The sequence below is a fragment of the Pan troglodytes genome, chromosome 1 (assembly GCF_028858775.2).
Source record: "Pan troglodytes isolate AG18354 chromosome 1, NHGRI_mPanTro3-v2.0_pri, whole genome shotgun sequence".
NCBI classification, from domain to species: Eukaryota; Metazoa; Chordata; class Mammalia; order Primates; family Hominidae; genus Pan; species Pan troglodytes.
The window spans coordinates 99,652,360-99,670,232 of NC_072398.2; the positions used below are offsets into that span (position 1 = coordinate 99,652,360).

Genomic DNA, 17,873 nt, shown 5'->3' on the forward strand with positions numbered 1-17,873 from the left:
AGGTGCGGACGAGGACAGAGAGACCTCGCGAGAGAGGCCCAGGCTGGAGTGGAGGAGATAAGAATTTTTCTCATCACGCATGAGGATTGGGAGGAAGGGAGGGAAAAGCAGAGCGGGTATGAAAGAATAGCGCGATCCCCCTGTGGCTGTCTGAGAACAAAGCCGCCTAATAATCGAAATCTATTGATGTCAAAATTACTAGAGCAAGCTCAGGTATCATCGCTTGGCCTGTGGCTCGCCATGATGGTATAGTGGTTAGTACTCTGCGCTGTGGCCGCAGCAACCTCGGTTCGAATCCGAGTCACGGCAATGTCGTTTGTCCAGGCCGTCAGCTATCCACTTTTGCTCCCTGCAACCAGGCGCCTCAGGGAAAGGAAAAGAGACCTCACAGCCCACTAACCTGGCGAGGAATCCAAGGGAAGCCCTGGACGTGCTCCGTCCGTTTCCGAGCCTCACACAGCAAATAACCCAGTCAGCCCTGTTGGTGGCTTACACGAAGGCAATGGTGCCCTCAGAACCTGTTTTCCAGTCACTGGGGCTGTTACACACGAAACGACAAGCTTTTAATGACTTTAAACTTCAAACTGTTTGTTGTGGCCTACAATGGCTTGTCTCCCAGCTCGTCGCCAAGTTTGTATGCCAACAGGAAAGTGTGGGGAAAGGCAATCTCGTACCAGTGGTCTTTCCACCTCCACTCTGCCGGGTAGGAATGGGCCTTGGGCCTGGAGCACTTCCTTCCCAAGAGATAAGGAGTCCTCAGAGCCTGTGCTGGACTCACCTCCTTGTGTGGGAGTATCTTTCCCCCGATCAGACTGTGTACCCCTTTGTTCCACTTAAACATGTGCATCAACTGGCACCTGGCCAGCTGCTGTATCTGCTCCCCGCTGAGGGGAGGGGGAGGGGCCCTTTCTTCTGCTTCTCAAGAGGCTGTGTGTGCAGGCCAAATGGAGGGACCAGATGGCCATGGGGGACCAACGCCCACTACTGAAGCGGAGCCCACACCCGGCTGTGTCTCCTCTCTGTGTGAATAATGTGTTGTTTTTGCGTCCAGTGCTTGACTGCGTTGTATTTTCCTTGGCGACTCTGATACCAAGAGGCTAGGGCCAGAAATGTTCAGACTTCTACTCCTGCTGGTAAGAAACAGATTCCACTAGCTGGACAAGGCGAATGAAGATTCTTCTTGTGTGGGGTCTTTTTGTGGACACGTGCATTCATTTCCTTTGAGGAATACCAAGTACTGGAATTGTTCAATCATACGGTAGGTGTAATGTTAACTTTATTAGAAACGGCCAAATGGTTTCTTCCAGAATGCTTTCTCACCAGCAAGGAGAGTTCCACTGGCTGAACATCCTTGACAGCACGTGATGTTTACTGTCTTTTAAATAAACCCATTCTGGTGGATGTAAAACGGTACCACATCATGGCTTCAATTTGTGTTTCCTTTAATGAGTAATGCTGTTGAGCATATTTACTAATGCGTTTTCACCATTTAGCAATCCTTTGAGAAGAGAGGCTATTGAAGCATTTTCCCTAATTCAATAGGGAATTGGCTTTGCTTTTTATTACTGATTTGTAAAAAGTACTCTCTATATTCAAGATTTGAGTTTTTTTTTTTTCAGGTAAACACGGGGCAATTATCTTCTCCCAGTCTGTGGCTCACCTTCTCCCTTTTCATGGTGATTCTTGATGAGCAGAAGTTGATAACTTTGGTTAAATTCTACTTTGCTTTATTTTTTCCTGTTATCTCTTAAGGCAGAAATGTATTCTGCTACATTCTCCTCCAATAACTTTAGGGTTTCGTTTTAATTTCTAAATCTATGGCATATCAAATTCATCTCCTGACCACAGCAAGCTTAGCATCTGCTAATGTCCTGATTGCCAGAAAACTTTTCTATACTGTAAATACACTGGCAAGAGTTACTTCTCTGCTCTTCAACAGCTACAGGCCCTGTGCCTCCCTCCATTTCTTCCCTACTCCTCTCTCCCTCTGTCTCCTTCTCTGTCCTTCTCTCTCTCCTCCGGTGCAGCTGAGAATCCCAGAGACACCTGAAACAGAGAAGTGGACAGGTCCAGTCTAATCTATGTCCAAGAACCCAGGTTCTGTGTCGGAAATCTGTGTCAGTCCTTGCCTGACCTTGGTTAAGTATCTTACATTTTATGTGCCTCAACATTTTTCTATGGAAGGTTGGGCCACTTCACAAACTCTGCCTTACACCGTTGTTGTCAGATGTGCCTGGATTTAGTGACTACTCAATCAACAACGTAATCACCAGAATTATAAAAATCATTGTCGTTGTCCTCTGCCTTATTTGTGAACAATCACTCTCCAGATTGTTTTCACTTTACCTTTGCTTCTAGAACTTCACGCAGATGGAATCACGGTGCATCTACTCTGTTCTACATGCTTCTTTCTCTCTGCATAATGTCTCTGGCTCTATCCATTGCTGAGTGTAGCAGAAGTTCATTCCTCTTTCATTGCTGAGTAGTATTCCATTGCAAAGAAACAGCACAGTTTTTTTGCCATTCCCGCCCCACCCCCACCCTGATAATGAGAGTCTGGATATTGGCTATTCTGAATAAACTGGTATTGGCTATTCTGAATAAGCCTGCTTTGAACTTTCTTCTCACAAGAGATTTTGAGGGCATCTGTTTTCGTGTCTCTTGGGAAAACCTGGGTGCCGAATTGCTGGTACCAAAGAGTGGGATATGGGCAAGTTCATAAAAAATGACAAAACTTGTCCCAAAGTAGTTGTGTCATTTTACATTTCCACCAATGACGTGTGAGAGTTGTGGTTGTTCTTCATCTTCTCCAAGATTGGGTGTTTCCTCTCCTTATAAATTTAGCCATGCTACTGGGAGTTATAGTGGTGTCTCAGTGTGGTCTTGATTTCCATTTTCCTGATAACTAAACATATTGTATGTGCTTTATTGACCATGTGTGTACCTTTTATTCTTATGTATCTGTTCAAGTCTTTTACCCTTCTAGCATACTTGGGTTGATTATTTTTTGTTTTTGTTTTGTTGTTGTTGTTTTCATTACCAGGTAAGAAGATCTCACCATACATTATAGTTACAGGGTTTGGGGGTCAGATAGGTTTTGTGACTATTTTCTCCCTGTCTGAGGCTGACTCATTTCTTCAAGTTCTTTGTGGCATCTTTTGATGAGAAGATGTGGCTAATATTGATGAAGTCTAATTTATCAAGTCTTTCCTTTATACATGTTTTTTTCTGTGCCTTGTTTAATAAATCTCTGTCTACCAACAAGTCACAAAGTATCCTTGAAATGCTTTATATCTTTAGCTTTTAAGTTTTGGTCTATAATGTGCCTCAAGTTACTTTCAAGTGTAGTGTGAGGGAGAAATAACCTTGTTCATCTCCCCTTTCTTCTTTGTGAAAGTCAATTAATTGAAACTATTTCCTTTGCCCCATTGAACTGCTTTTATTGAAAACCTGTGACCAGTCATGGTGGTTCATGCCTGTAATCCCAGCACTGTGAGAGACAGAGGCTGGTGGATCACTTGAGCCCAGGAGTTGGAGACCAGTCTGGACAACATGGCGAAACCTCATGTCTACTAAAATGCACATGTAGTATGAACTACCTGGGAGGCTGAGGCAGGAGGATTGCATTAGCATGGGAAGCAGAGTTTGCAGTGAGCTGAGATTAGGCCACTGCACTCCAGCCTGGGTGACAGAGTGAGACCCTGTCTCAGAAAACAAAAAGAAATTAACAAACAAACAAAAAACCTATGGACCTTACAGCTGTGGTCAGTTTCAGGTCTCCCAAGTCAGTCTGTTGATGTATTTGTGTCTCCCAATGCCGCTTGCACACTGCCTTGTTTATAACAGCTTAGAGTGAGTCTGAATGTCAGGTTGTGCAAGTCCTCTGGTTTTGTTCTTTTTCACACAGCATAATAAGCTTTGAAATAGGTCATAACTTATGTAACCATCACATAGATCAAGATATGCTGTCACTTCATCCCTCTCATTTCAGTGTGGGACACAAGTCTTTGCTCATCTATGCTGATTGCCCCCTTGGGGCCAAGGATCCTTGTTACAGGAAGTAAGGGAACCCAAACAGAGGGACAAGCTGCAGCTGCAGCAGAGGAACATACATTGTGAAGATTTCATCTTAATATAGACATTTATCAGTTCTCAAATAATACTTTTATAATTTCTTATGCCTGTCTTTAATCTCTTAATCCTGTTATCTTCATAAGCTGAGGATGTATGTCACATCAGGACCACTGTGATAATTGTGTTAATTGTACAAATTGATTGTAAAACGTGTGTGTTTGAACAATATGAAATCAGTGCACCTGAAAAAGAACAGAATAATAACAATTTTTATGGAACAAGGGAAGACAACCATAAGGTCTGACTGCCTGTGGGGTCGGGCAAAAAGAGCCATAATTTTCTTCTTGCAGGGGGCCTATAAATGGACGTGCAAGTAGGAAACTTATTGCTAAATTCTTTTCCTAGCAAGGAATATTAATATTAATACCCTGGGAAAAGAATGCATCCCTGGGGGAAGGTCTATGAACAGCCACTCTGGGAATGTCTGTCTTGTGCAGTGAGATAAGGACTGAGATAAGCCCTGGTCTCCTGCAGAACCCTCAGGCTTACTAGGGTTAGGAAAACTCGGCTCTGGTAAATTTGTGGTCAGACCGGTTCTCTGCTCTGGAACCCTTTTTTCTGTTGTTTAAGATGTTTATCAAGACAATATGTGCATTGCTGAACACAGACCCTTATCAGTGGTTCTGCTTTTGCCCTTTGCCCTGTTCCCTCAGAAGCACGTGATCTTTGTTAGACCCTTATCAGTGGTTCTGCTTTTTGCTCTTTGAAGCATGTGATCTTTGTACCTACTCTCTGTTCTTACACCCCCTCCCCTTTTGAAACCCTTAATGAAAACTTGGTGGTCTGAGACTCAGGCAGGCATCATGGTCCTACTGATATGTGATGCCACCCCTGGTGGCCCAGCTGCAAAATTCCTCTCTTTGTACTGTCTCTTTATTTTTCAGCCAGCTGACACTTATGGAAAATAGAAAGAACCTACTTTGAAATATTGGGGGTGGGTTCTCCCAATACATCTTCTCTTCTACCCTCTGGAGAGAATAAATCTTCAGTTGTCTGCAGGGAGGATGAACACGCAAAAAGTCCACAACACTCAGCACAGAGTCCAGATTTTAGTGATGGGGTTGGTTGGCCTCACGTTTCAGGCCTTTCAAAATCTTAGAAAAAGTTTTCTTTATTTCTAACTGTGAAATGTACAAAACTTTGGGTCATGTATAATTTCTTCTTCTAGAAAGATCACAGGAGACCTAATGTTTGTGTCCCCCCAAAATACCTTGATTGGAACCCTAACCTTCCCCTGCCCACCCCAGGAAATGTGTTAAAATTATTAGGAGGGGCCTTTGGGAGGTAATTAGATCCAGAGAGTGGAGTCCTCCTGAGTGGGATTAGTGCCCCCATAAAAGGGACACTAGAGAGCTCTTTCCCCCTCTTTCAGCCACCTGAAGACACAGTGGGAAGATGGCAGTCTATGACCAGGAAGAGGTTCCTCACCATAACCCTACCATGCTGGCACCTTGATCTTAGACTTGCAAACTCCAGAACTGTGAGAAATGTCTGTTTAGGATGAGTCACCCAATTTATGGTACATTGTTATAGAAGCTCCAACTAAGAGACAGACGGAGTCCCATGGAAGGTGTCTAATTTTTGATGCTGGTCATTGCATTCTTCGAATGGGATGTTGCAAATTGGAAACTGAGGGAGAGCTGAACTTTCCTGCATATGAAAGAAGAGAGTGGAGGGGCAGAGATACAGAATGGGGAAGAACAAGTTGGAACCAGAAAACTGATTTCAGGGTCTGGCACTTGAATGTCTGGTTTTGGAGAAAGAGAAGACACTGGTAGGTGTATCCAGAGAAGAAGACCTTCAGTGGAAACAGCAGACATTTAAAAGCCGTTTGATTACATCTTTCACTTGTTTGTATGTAGTCCCTCTTTTCGCGTCTTTGTAAGTGTGGCACAGGTGAACTGGATGTGTTTGTCCAATGTGTTTTTGGAATGCACGTGCAAATAAAAATGACTGTGTCATACTTCAAATATTCATCCCGGAACCTCCTAGAGTTACCTTAGGTTCTGCCAACTGTACATTGAAAGTACAACAGGCCGATCATGGGGATTAATTTTCATTGCACATTTCTAGGAAGAGGGAGGAGGAGGAGGGAGAATGTGACAGTCTCAACAACAGTAGCTACACTCTTATGGAAGTGGTTTTCCTATGTGCTTCTCAACAGATCGGCCCTTTCTTCAAATAAGAGCAGTTGGAACAACAAAAGCTGTTTAGTTGTACCCTTGGAATCCACGGAAATCCTGGGTAGGGAGGCTCCGGTACCACCAACTGGAAAGACTGCGGATGCCTAGTAGCTGGTACTGGCAGTTGTCGTAGGCTTTGTCCACTTTGACAAACTGAAGACGGAGACTCGACTCACCTTCGCCAGCCACGGGAGGACCTCCAGACGAGGTTAGGTCGACTTCATGGTAACTTTAGATCCTGAAACCTCACAGGATTTTTCTTCTCTTCCCTTTGATCTCTCTTCCGCTTACTCAACAGAACGGGACTCGCCACCTTTCTTTCCCGTCAGAAAGGGATCCCTTGCGGACAGGACCGAAGTGAGTAGCTGCTTTCCCCTACGTGTCCTTCTGGGCCTGGGTGTCTCGGGAGCTGAGGCTGACCGGAGACCTAATTACCGGCGAGTGGGACCAGCAGGAGCCTGGAGGGGCGCGCACCGGGGTGGAGGTTTGGCGCCGGGGGTCGAGAACAGCAGTCAAACCCTCTTCTTCCCCGCGCAGCGCGCACCTGCTCCCCCTCCCCATGCCGAAGGAAGTGGCCCCTAAGGCTTCTCTGCAGACCCAACGGAAACAGGCCTGAAGCTCCAGGAGGGCGAGGGGATCCTCTTTGAGCGAAACCAGCCTTCTGCCTGGCTGGCCCTGGTCAACAAACTCGGAAGAGGCCGACTTGGCGGACAGAACGGAAGAAAAGACCTAAAGGTAGAATCTCATGATGTCGAGATGTTAAAACCCTCCAATTTTAAGGTCCGACTGTGCGGGGGAGCGAGGGGGTCTCGAGCTGGATCGATCCCTGAGCCTTCATCTGGAGAGTCCTCTGCACAAGCTCAGAGGGCAGGACTATGAGCACCAGTGGTTCTCAATAGGCGGCAACTTCACCCTCAGACTACTCCCCCATCCCCGCTGGGACACTAGGCCAGACTAGGGGAAGCCCGGAGGGAGAATGTTAACCCCTGGCATCCATCTAGTCAGCGGACGCGAGGGATGCTGCTAAACACCTTACAATCCACCGGAGGGCCCCTCCCCCACCCCTAAGTGGCCATTCCGCCGAGGTGGAGAAATTCGCGTGTAGATCAATGCCCACGCACTTGGCCGACGGGAAATCACGAATTGGTGACCAATTGGATTTTGGATTTGAGGAAAAAACTCCAGCGTCAGAGGGAACTCTAGGAGTTTTGCCCGGAGCATAAGGAAGGGTAGCGTTGCCGTCGCCTAAGATGGGAAAATGGCAGGTGTCGCAGGTTGCAGGGGAAGGTCAGAGAGCAGTTGAGGGCCCCGGAGCCCCCCTGGAAAGTTTTCCATCCAGCTCGTCTCGGTTTCCACATCCGTGTGAGTCCTTTATGATGTCGGGGTTGCCAAGGTCTGAGTCCTTTATGATGTGCGGGGTGCCCCGTTCTCACCCCGGGAGCCTCCTCGCTCCTGCCTGCTCTGGCTACCCGGTGCGCGACTCTGGCCCCGGCCACCAGCGACTGTTTCTCCACGCGCTGCCGCTTCGCAAAGGCACATTTCTAGGTCAGTGGTCAGGTGCAGCCTGGACGCTGCAACTCGCTCCAGGACTCGGGACTCGTGGCCTTGGTGGGCCTCGCAGAGTACTGGGTGCGTCGCCTCCGGGCTCCTCTTTTGGAGAAAGGAGGGAAGGAAAGGCCTTGTGAGACGACTCCAGGAGCGACCAACGACCCCCACAAGGCCCAAGTCCTCCCAGCGCACAGGGAAACAGTCACTTATATGGCAAGAAGGTTGAGAAAGACCCTCCCGTGCCCCCGTGCTGGTCTAGTGGCTATGATTCAGCTCTTTCACCACCGCATCCCGGGTTCAATTATCGGTCAGAGAATTGTTTTGCACTGACTGCCCACCCGCAGTAATTTTTCTTTACTCCGCTGTCAGCCAGCCTGCTCCAAGGGCCAGAGGCAGAACAGTCTCTCTGCTAGGTGCAAACCCTGGCAAAGGAGGGCAAGTCCTGGTGAACGGCCTCTCATGACACACTGCTCTTATTTATCTCCGTGTCATCCGCAGAAGTGGCTTTAGAGAGAGACTGAGCGTCTTCCTCAGGTGTTCACCGCCGTGCAGGGATGCCAGCCTTCGTGGAGCTGCACCCAAGAAGCCCACCGTCTTTGCCGTCTCCGCCATCCCGGAGGCGCCGATTGGGCAGAGCTGCAAATAACTAAGAGAGAGGCCAAGCCAAGTCCTGGCGTTTGTGCGTGTCACACGTTGTCAGCTGACACAGGCGGTCAGCTGAGCCTCCTCACCTCCGTTCGCAGCTAACGTGCTTCTTAGGCCTTCGGAAGAGGCGACCGGAGGCGATGTCCGCAAGGTTGGGAGGGGGGTGAGCGGCGGGTGAGCGGCGGGTGAGCGGCGGGTGAGGTCCTCCAGGACCGCCCTTTTGTTGATTGAGTGGTAGAGGGGGACGATGTTCGCTTATCCAACAAAGACAGCAGGTGGAGTAGACACAAATGGAAAACTGTGGCCGGTGTTCTAAGCAGAAGGCAGGTGTAAAAATCACTAGGACGTCAAAGCGATGGTACCACAGCCAAATTCCACAATGTCCGCCTACACACTACCAAGGAACTGCGCACGCTCCTCCCTTTTCTATTCAGTATTCCCAAGAAGGGATGGGGACGAACCCCCTGTCCACTGTAAGCTCAGAAGGGAGCCGGGGCGAGGGAGGTGAAGTGCACAGACTGGGCAGAGGCGGTGGGTAGAAGCGCTGGGGTGAGAGGGCGCGGTGGCTGCGGGGCGGGATCCGCTGCTGAAAGGACGGAAAGGACGGCTGGGTTGTCCTGTGGGTGACTGTCGGTGGAATCTTTGGCGGAGAGTGGTTTGGTAGAATGGCGCCGGACAAGCAGAGGGGAAGGTGGTGACCCTGAGCCTGCGGCTACGGGACAGGAGGCTGTACTGTCCCTCCTCTCCTCTTACCTGGCGGGGGACAGACCGTGGTCAGGAAGGGGGTTCTCCCTGGATGAGGCTAGTCCACCGCACTGCGGCTGCACTGGCCCTGCGATTTCCCCACAAGCGGGGCCCTTGTCTGCGGTGGTGTTCGTGCTACCCGGGGGCTGGGTTCGCACTCTCTCCTGACATACCTTGGCTCACCGCCGACGCGGATATCGCCGCCAGAGACCCTTCGCCGCCCTCCTAGGGATCTTGAGGGCCTTCCTTGTTGTTTTCACCGAAGCTTACAAACAGACAGATGTGAGCTCTCTGTTTTACACGCTGAATTTGGCAATTGGCAAAAAAGCCTGACCCGTAGCTTGGGTCTCCTCCGGGCCTGCACACGACTTCCCGACTCCTGCCTCCTAGCGCGGCTCTTGGCTCGCGGGCAGGCAGCCTCCACCCAGCTTGGAACCGTTGCAGCCGCAGCCCCCGCAGGCTGGCGGTCAGACACTAGCAGGAAAAGGGACATAAGGCGTCCGTGGTGGGAAAGCATGGGAGACGTCGCTTTCCCACCGGGTGAGAAGGTCTCCCTACATTCTTTGGAGACAAGATGGATGGAGGCATCCCTTCCAGGACCAAGGCGGCTGCTCCTGAGGCCTGGCTCCGCACGGAGGCTCTTGGGTCCCGCGCGCCCTCTCCTACCCGCGGTAGCAAGAGCTGCTTCACAAATCTCAGCCGGCTTCCTCTTCCGCCTCTGCCTCCTCTTCCGCCTCTGCCTCCTCTTCCTCCCCAGCCGTCCTTGGGACAGCAAAGCCCCCGGCCCATGGGAAAGACTTAGCCTCCTCTCCAGCACTTGGAGAGGGAGTTGGATGCGCTTCTCCTAACCCCAGGAGGACAGAGACCCTGAGGCAGGAGGGGACCCCTTCCCTTGCCAGGAGAGGGTAAGGAAGGGAGTCAAGGACATAATTTTCTTCAGCAGATAGTATAAGGGGAAATCTGAGGACACTAAGAGTTTTTAAAACCTTTGCCCCATCACATAAGTAATCTATGATTTTTCCGTTACACAAATCAGCACTCCCACTCCTCCCTCCTTCCCCACCCCGAATCCTGATTCCTGTTTACAAAGAATGCTCAAAAACACAGAATTATGTATAACAGTTCCCAGTTTACTCAAGAAATTCTGAGATTACAAGGAGACTGTACAAATAAACAAGTGAAGAGAAGAACCTTGGTGGGTCCAACATTGTATGGCCATGGTTTTATACTCAAAATATAGAAAGACAACCTCAGAATAAAGAAATTTTTGGAATTGAATAAATCAAGTTTATCATCAGAACGCAGAGAAAAAAAAACCTCTCCAAATGTTGCTGATCTTCTGTTTTAAACTACTGTTAGACTGGGGAGCGGGAGAGCAAGGGAATCCGCCAAAGATTTTTGAATGAAAATTCACCACTCCTTGTCTACCATAGTCACACCCCAATGTCCCTCAGATCGGAATCCTTTGAAAGGAGTGTCCAAGAGGTATAAAGCAAAACCAGAAAAAAAGCAAAACTCACAAATTCTGTAGTTCGTTTTCTCATTAAAAATACAAATATCAGGCTAACACCTGTTGATACACAACACCAGGGACACAGAATCCCTCCCGGAAGACCCACGGGCCCATGGAAGGCGCGGATGCCAAGGTGGCATACCTCTGCGTGAGACTGTCTCCGCCGAGGCCCTCATCTCTATGCGGATACCTCCCCACACGCTTCCCTTTTCCTTGGGCAGCTGAAGCCTCTCCGACCAACCACCAAAAAGTCTCCCTGGACCCCGCAGCTTCTCTCCTTCCGGGACCTTCTTGATCTTCGCTCCATAGTGACACGTGGCCTAAGGTAGTGGAAAGCCCAGCACGCGAATCCGTCTGATGGCCTTTGGGTTACCCAGGGGTTTGCCCCGGAGACTAGATGAAAGTAGCAAAGGTTTTAATTCCCAGTATTCAAAACTACAGCAACCTACTGGAAACACTCCTCATTTTCAAGGACAGGCTTCGAGCACAGGAACTGTAAATCCCGGGATTAGTTCGAGCACAGAGAATGCTCCAGAGGTGGCACGCCCCTCAGGTTAACTTGTAGCTGCCACGACCAAGGTCCATAAATACAGTACAGCCTGGGTAATATAATAACTTTGTTGGGTAGAAAGGTAGTAGCCCTTCCTGCCTGAAGGGTAAGAAGGCCTGCATGGCCGCGAGTCGGACCGAGTCTCCCGCGTGGGAGAAAAAAATTCTGCTGCTGAACTACCAATCCACCACCAGCAGCGGTTTCACCAGATCTAATTTTGAAGAGTCTCTGGAAGAACTCTGAAGCGGAGGTTCTAAAAAAGGTTTGCATAGGAAATTCATCCAGGCCTTTGTCTCTGGTCCCAGATCTGGTGAAAACTTCTGGAAATTTCATTTCTTCACCGATGAGGTAACCTTTTTGCCAACTCCTGCCTTGGTGCTTTCCAAACACTTGCCTCCCAACCCTGAGACAAACTGGCTTTCAAAGACCCAGGAGCTGGAGACTTAGGGATGTGTCCAGGTTACTCCAAAAGATCTGTGGGATGATCGAGCTTCTCTTCATCTACACCTCTTTTGAGTCATTTGAAAAAGCCCAGTATCTTGTTTCTAAACTCATGTTTTTAAGAAACCTACAAAAGTGGGAGTGAGTGAAAGTTCACTCCAATATTTCTTTTTTCAACCACACTCTCTTTGGCCACTCCAGGAGGCTATGTCGAGTGGCACAGTCATCCCAGGGACCCAGAGCTTTTCTCCTCAGATGCGTCTTTGGAGTCTCTAGTAAAGTCCAAGAATCAAAATGACTGTCATCCAAACTTTTGTGTCTTACAGAGATCTACACAAGAGAGAAAGTGAAAATTTGACTCCAAAATTTCTTCCCTTGGCAAACAGTGGAAGGTTTAGGGCAAGCCTTTGCTTCAAGTGCCTGTTGCTTTGTTAGCTCTGTTTCCCAAAAATATCTGTGTCAGCCTATTATAGAACTTTCCCACCTCCATCCTCCCTGCCCCCTCATGCCTGCCTATACCACCAGAGATTCTCTTTTTGAAAAAACAAAACAAAGCAAACAAACAAAAAACATGAGAGGTTATACCACATGGAGCATTGATGGTTCAGTAATAGAATTGCCAACTCCCACGCTGGAGACTGGGGTTCAACTCATAGGGTGAATGCATCTCATGTCTGAATCTCCTTCTGCTCCCTTCTTTCTTTCCTCCCTCCCAAGCTTACATATCTTTGTTACTGGCTGGTGTTGTGAAGTCCCAGTTTCTTGGTGTCTCAAACAAAGAATTGGATGTGACACACAAACACACATGTAGCAAAGCAGCAAAAGACTTATTAAGCACAGTAACACTCTCAGAGAGGGGAGAACTGGCTAACTTCTGCAAAATGAGATCAGCATCAGTTTGGTGAACTTTGGGCTTTGGGTCTTTTTATATGTTTTTTTTTTTCTCCTTTTCCTGGGGCTGCCTAATCTCTACCCAGCATGTGCCTTCTGATTGATAGGTGGGTTCCTTAGTTATTTGGCCCCTGTGTGCTTCCCGGTCACCTCCATCCCATAATTTTAAGTACATCCATGATATGCAGTCCATATGCATTAGCTTTAATGAGCTGATTATCATACGGGGTCATTTTAAGCCTACTTTTTCTCTCCCATACCCATGCCTATCTCTGAGGAGCTGCCTCTTACTGGTTTGCTCTGGATCCTGCCAGCCATAAGCTTTTACTCACTACTCCATCTCACTTTTGTTTTCGCTGCTCAACTTCTGCTTATCTTGCTTCTTGCTCACCCACCTTTTTTTTTTAAATGAAGTTCTAGGGTACATGTTCACAATGTACAGGTTTGTCACATATGTATACATGTGCCATGTTCGTGTGCTGCACCCATTAACTCGTCATTTACATTAGGTATATCTCCTAATGCTATCCCTCCCCCCTCCCCCCACCCCACGACAGGCCCCGGCGTGTGATGTTCCCCTTCCTGTGTCCAAGGGTTCTCAGTGCTCAATTCCCACCTGTGAGTGAGAACATGTGGTGTTTGGTTTTTTGTGAGAATGATGGTTTCCAGCTTCATCCATGTCCCTACAAAGGACATGAAATCATCCTTTTTTATGGCTGCATAGTATTCCATGGTGTATATGTGCCACATTTTCTTAATCCAGTCTATCATTGATGGACATTTAGGTTGGTTCCAAGTCTTTGCTATTGTGAATAGTACCACAATAAACATACGTGTGCATGTGTCTTTATAGCAGGATGATTTATAATCCTTTGGGTATATACCCAGTAATGGGTTGGCTGGGTCAAATAGTATTTCTAGTTCTAGATCCTTGAGGAATTGCCACACTGTCTTTCACAATGGTTGAACTAGTTTACAGTCCCACCAACAGTGTAAAAGTATTCCTATTTCTCCACATCCTCTCCGGCACCTTTTGTTTCCTGACTTTTTAATGATTGCCATTCTAACTGGTGTGAGATGGTATCATTGTGGTTTTGATTTGTGTTTCTCTGATGACAAGTGATGATGAGCATTTTTTCATGTGTCTGTTGGCTGCATAAATGTCTTCTTTTGAGAAGTGTCTGTTCATATCCTTTGCCCAGTTTTTGATGGGGTTGTTTGTTTTTTTCTTGTAAGTTTGTTGAGTTCTTTCTAGATTCTGGATATTAGCCCTTTGTCAGATGAGTAGATTGCAAAAATTTTCTCCCATTCTGTAGGTTGCCTGTTCACTCTGATGATACTTTTTTTTTTTTGCTGTGCAGAAAGTCTTTGGTTTCATTAGATCTCAGTTGTCTATTTTGGCTTTTGTTGCCATTGCTTTTGGTGTTTTAGACATGAAGTCCTTGCCCATGCCTATGTCCTGAATGGTATTGCCTAGGTTTTCTTCTAGGCTCACCCACCTTTTTAACCTGCTTCTGCTCCTACTCAGTTCACTCTTTATCCAACTTCCACTTCCCTCTGCTGCTCTCCTGCCTCACCTTGACTCTTCGTTGCTTTGCCTATTGCACATCGAATTTACTGCAAATAAAACTCTCTCTGAGGAGGATGCTGCTGCGTACTGCATCGTGCATCCTCCATCTTCTACTCCACCTGTGGAGTTCCATGGTATGAGCAGTAGAGTAGCAGGAGCTGGAGCAGAGGTGGTGTTGGGTGAAACTCACACAGTGAAATTTCACTTATGCAAATGCTCAAGCACTTGTGAGAGGTTAGAATTAGCTCTTTCTTTGGAATGAGCTATTTCAGTGAGATGTTAAAGTGTAAGCTCTTTCACCAAATAAATATTTATGTGCTCAGGGTGAGTGAAAGAAAGGGGTAAATAAGGATTAGTGCTGCAGGGTCAGAGCTAATGACACAAGCTTCTCTCCTCAGGCCTATTCATTTGAGATACATCTCAGGCACTTAAGCACAGCAATGCTAAGTTGGTGCCAATTATATACATACACACATATAAATATATAGAAAGCATATAATATAAATATTACATATGTAAATATAAATTGTAGCAATAAAATCAACACCAAGCTTGTTTTTAATCATTCACTCAAAATACATTGAACAGCTACTGTGCAGTGTTGGGACTTCTTAGAAACTTAAGACAAAATACTGGGCGTGATAGTGTGTGCCTGTAGTCCCAGCTACTCAAGACGCCTAGGCAGGAGGATGGCTTGAATTCAAGAGTCCAAGTGCAGCCTGGGCAACATAGTGAGATTCAGTCTTTTTTTTTTTTTTTTCTGAAATGGAGTCTCACTCTGTGGCCCAGGCTGGAGGGCAGTGGCACAATCTTGCCTCACTGCAACCTCCACCTCCTGGGTTCAAATGATTCTCCTGCCTCATCCTCCTGAGTAACTAGGATTACAGGTATGCGCCACCACATTCAGCTGATTTCGTATTTTTAGTAGAGATGGGGTTTCACCATGTTGGCCAGGCTGGTCTCGAACTCCTGACCTCAAGTGATCCACCCACTTTGGCCTCCCAAAGTGCCGGGATTACAGGCATGAGCCACCATGCCCAGCCAAGACCCAGTCTTTAAAATAATGACATAAAATAAACACATAAACCTCAAACAAAACACAAACTATGATTTCAATCATTCTGAAGCTCTTGATCTAGTAGATGAGTTTTATATATATATATACATATATATATGCCAAAAATATTACAATTTCAGAGAAGTGTTATAGGGTCTAATGTTTAATAACTTCTGGCATTTGACTGATGGTTTTCAAAGCTCTTTCCCCATTTTCCAGGTGGCATAAAGTAAGGCAAGTTATTTAGTATTTACTAAATTTGGGCTTCTTCATATGCAAGGGGATTATGATAATAATACTTACCCTGAGAGGACAGTATGAGGACTAAACAAAATTGTGTATTTATAGCTTTGGCCAATCCCCATACACACTGAGCGCTCAACCAGGTGTTAGCGACCAGATTTTAAATTTTTAATTATGTTTATAGTTTTTAAGGTAACATTTACATTCATTGAATGTTAACTGAATGTTTTTGATGAATGAATACACTTATGTAATTCATACCCCTATCAAGACAGACCATTTTTAGCACCCAGAAATTTCTCTTGTGTACCTTCCCAGTGAATCCCCTGCTAGAAGGAACTGCTGTTATGATTTTTTCACCACAGATTAATTTTGCCTTTTCTGGAATTTCAAATAAATGGGATGGTATGCACTCTTTTGTGTCATTTATTTATCTTCAGATACTTTAAAATAAAAAGGTCCAATTGGGGATGTAGTAAAAACCTCCTTCCCACCAGTAGCCACCAGTCAAGATTCTTTCCCTCTCTCTCTTTTTTTATTGACAGGATCTTGCTCTGTCATCCAGGCTGGAGTGCAGTGGCATGATCATGGCTCACTGCAGCCTCTCAACCTTCTGGGCTCAAGCAATCCTCCCACCTCAACCTCCCAAATAGCTGGGACTACAGGTGTCCACCAAGCCCAGCTAATTTTGCTTATATTTTGTGTAGAGACAGGGACTCACGAAGTTGCCCAGGCTAATGTCAAACTCCTGAGCTCAAATGATCTGTCGGCCTTGGCCTCCCAAAGTGCTTGGATTACAGGCATGAGCCACTGTTCCTGGCTTGGTCTTCCTCTCTTGAAGCAACCAATATTATTAGTTTTATGTGGACCATCCCATGGCTATCATTATTAATTCAGGTGTTTATACAATGCTCTCTGAGAACTCAGTTTTAAAGATTACCCAAAGAATCCCTGCAACAACCCAGCCTAAAATGATAGAAAATCAGTTTTAATATAACTGAAGTTTTTAGATTCTGACTCTAAATATTAGATTGTGACATTTTACCTTTCTCTGACTTTATGCCAAATTTACTTCAACTTCTAACATCTATCGTTCTCATTTATGAACAAACATGTATTTCACAAATGTGGAAATACAAGCATGAGCCAAACAAAACCAAATCCTGGACTTATGGAGCTGATGGTAAAAAATTCCCCAACATAACCACTCGATTACAGTTTTATGCAATGTGATAAGAGTAAGGGACCACCGTAGGGAGGTCAGAAGTTGCCTCTCAGAGGTGGAGACTACAGCTGTTGTCAGAATGATGAGGGTTGGAAGAACCTTCAGGCACAGAGCAAAGCATGAGCAAAAGCTCTGTGGAGTCCAGGAAGCTGGGTAAATAGGGAATAAAAGAGGCCAGTTTGGCTGGAGCAGAGAGAAAAGAATGGAATTGGTCTGACCTGTGAGAAGAGATGGAGAGGTGGGCAAGGCGCCTGGCCATTCAGGGCTTGGTTAGTTAGGAGGTTTTGTCTAAGAGAATGGGAAGGTGTTTAAGTGGTTTGGGCTGGGAAGTGACAGGGTTCACATTATATTTTGAAAAAGCCACTCTGCCTGTTGTGTTGAGATTAGAGAGGCGATAAAGGGGATATGGGTAAACCACAGGGAGACTAGGTCAGTAGTCCCTCCACCCCCACTCCCCAGGTGAAGGTAGCCTAGACTAGGGTGGTGATGGAGGAGACAGAAGAGGACAGATTCAAGGAAAATTTGGAAGGTAAAAACCAGTAGGATTTGCTGATGGATGGAATACAGGAGGGGAGAGGTAGATTATCAGGGATGTATCTTAGTTTTCTTATAGAAGATGGATTCAATTGCAAATGATATTGTTAATTGAAATTTACTTTAAATAATGGCACGACCTAAAGTTATGCAAACATTTGCCTTAGATAAAATTTCAAGTTTTCAAAGTTTTTAGCTGGGTGGACGGCATGGCTTTACTTCGTATGTCTTGGTATTTCCTAATCTTGTTGAAAAAAAAAGTTTTTCTTTTTCTCAAAGGCTTATTTCAGTGGAAGCCCATCTGCGAAATGTGTTATAAATTTAAATTAGAAAATACAAGTGCCATCGACACGTTGGTTACTGTTTTTGCGAGTGACCTAAGGCCACCTCTCGGGGGAGCTGGGGCTGCCTTCTGAAGCCTGCGGGTCTGCGGCCCGAGCCTGCAAGTCAGACTTTGGGGCGGTGCGGAAGGGCGAGGCCTGGAGTCCTAAACGCCCGGTAGCTCCCGGCTCCGGAGGGGGTGTGTCTCCCGCCTCTTTAACCTGGCAGGGGCGGTTCCAGTGGCCGGGGAAATCAGCGAATTGCAGGGTCAAGG

At 46.6% G+C, this 17,873-nt stretch overlaps 1 long non-coding RNA gene and 1 other non-coding gene across 2 annotated transcripts in view; both read left to right on the forward strand.

Annotated features, from left to right (window-relative positions):
* The first annotated feature begins 237 nt into the window (after positions 1-237).
* On the forward strand, positions 238-309 carry TRNAH-GUG (transfer RNA histidin (anticodon GUG)). The gene has a single exon. It is a non-coding gene; the product is annotated as a tRNA-His (tRNA).
* A 5,875-nt stretch (positions 310-6,184) lies between these two features.
* The window catches only part of LOC134808797 (uncharacterized), a 28,323-nt gene continuing 16,634 nt past the window's right edge, over positions 6,185-17,873 (forward strand). Inside the window, exon 1 of the long non-coding RNA XR_010152576.1 lies at positions 6,185-7,862. This is a non-coding gene — a long non-coding RNA (uncharacterized LOC134808797). The remainder of the gene's footprint in view (positions 7,863-17,873) is intronic.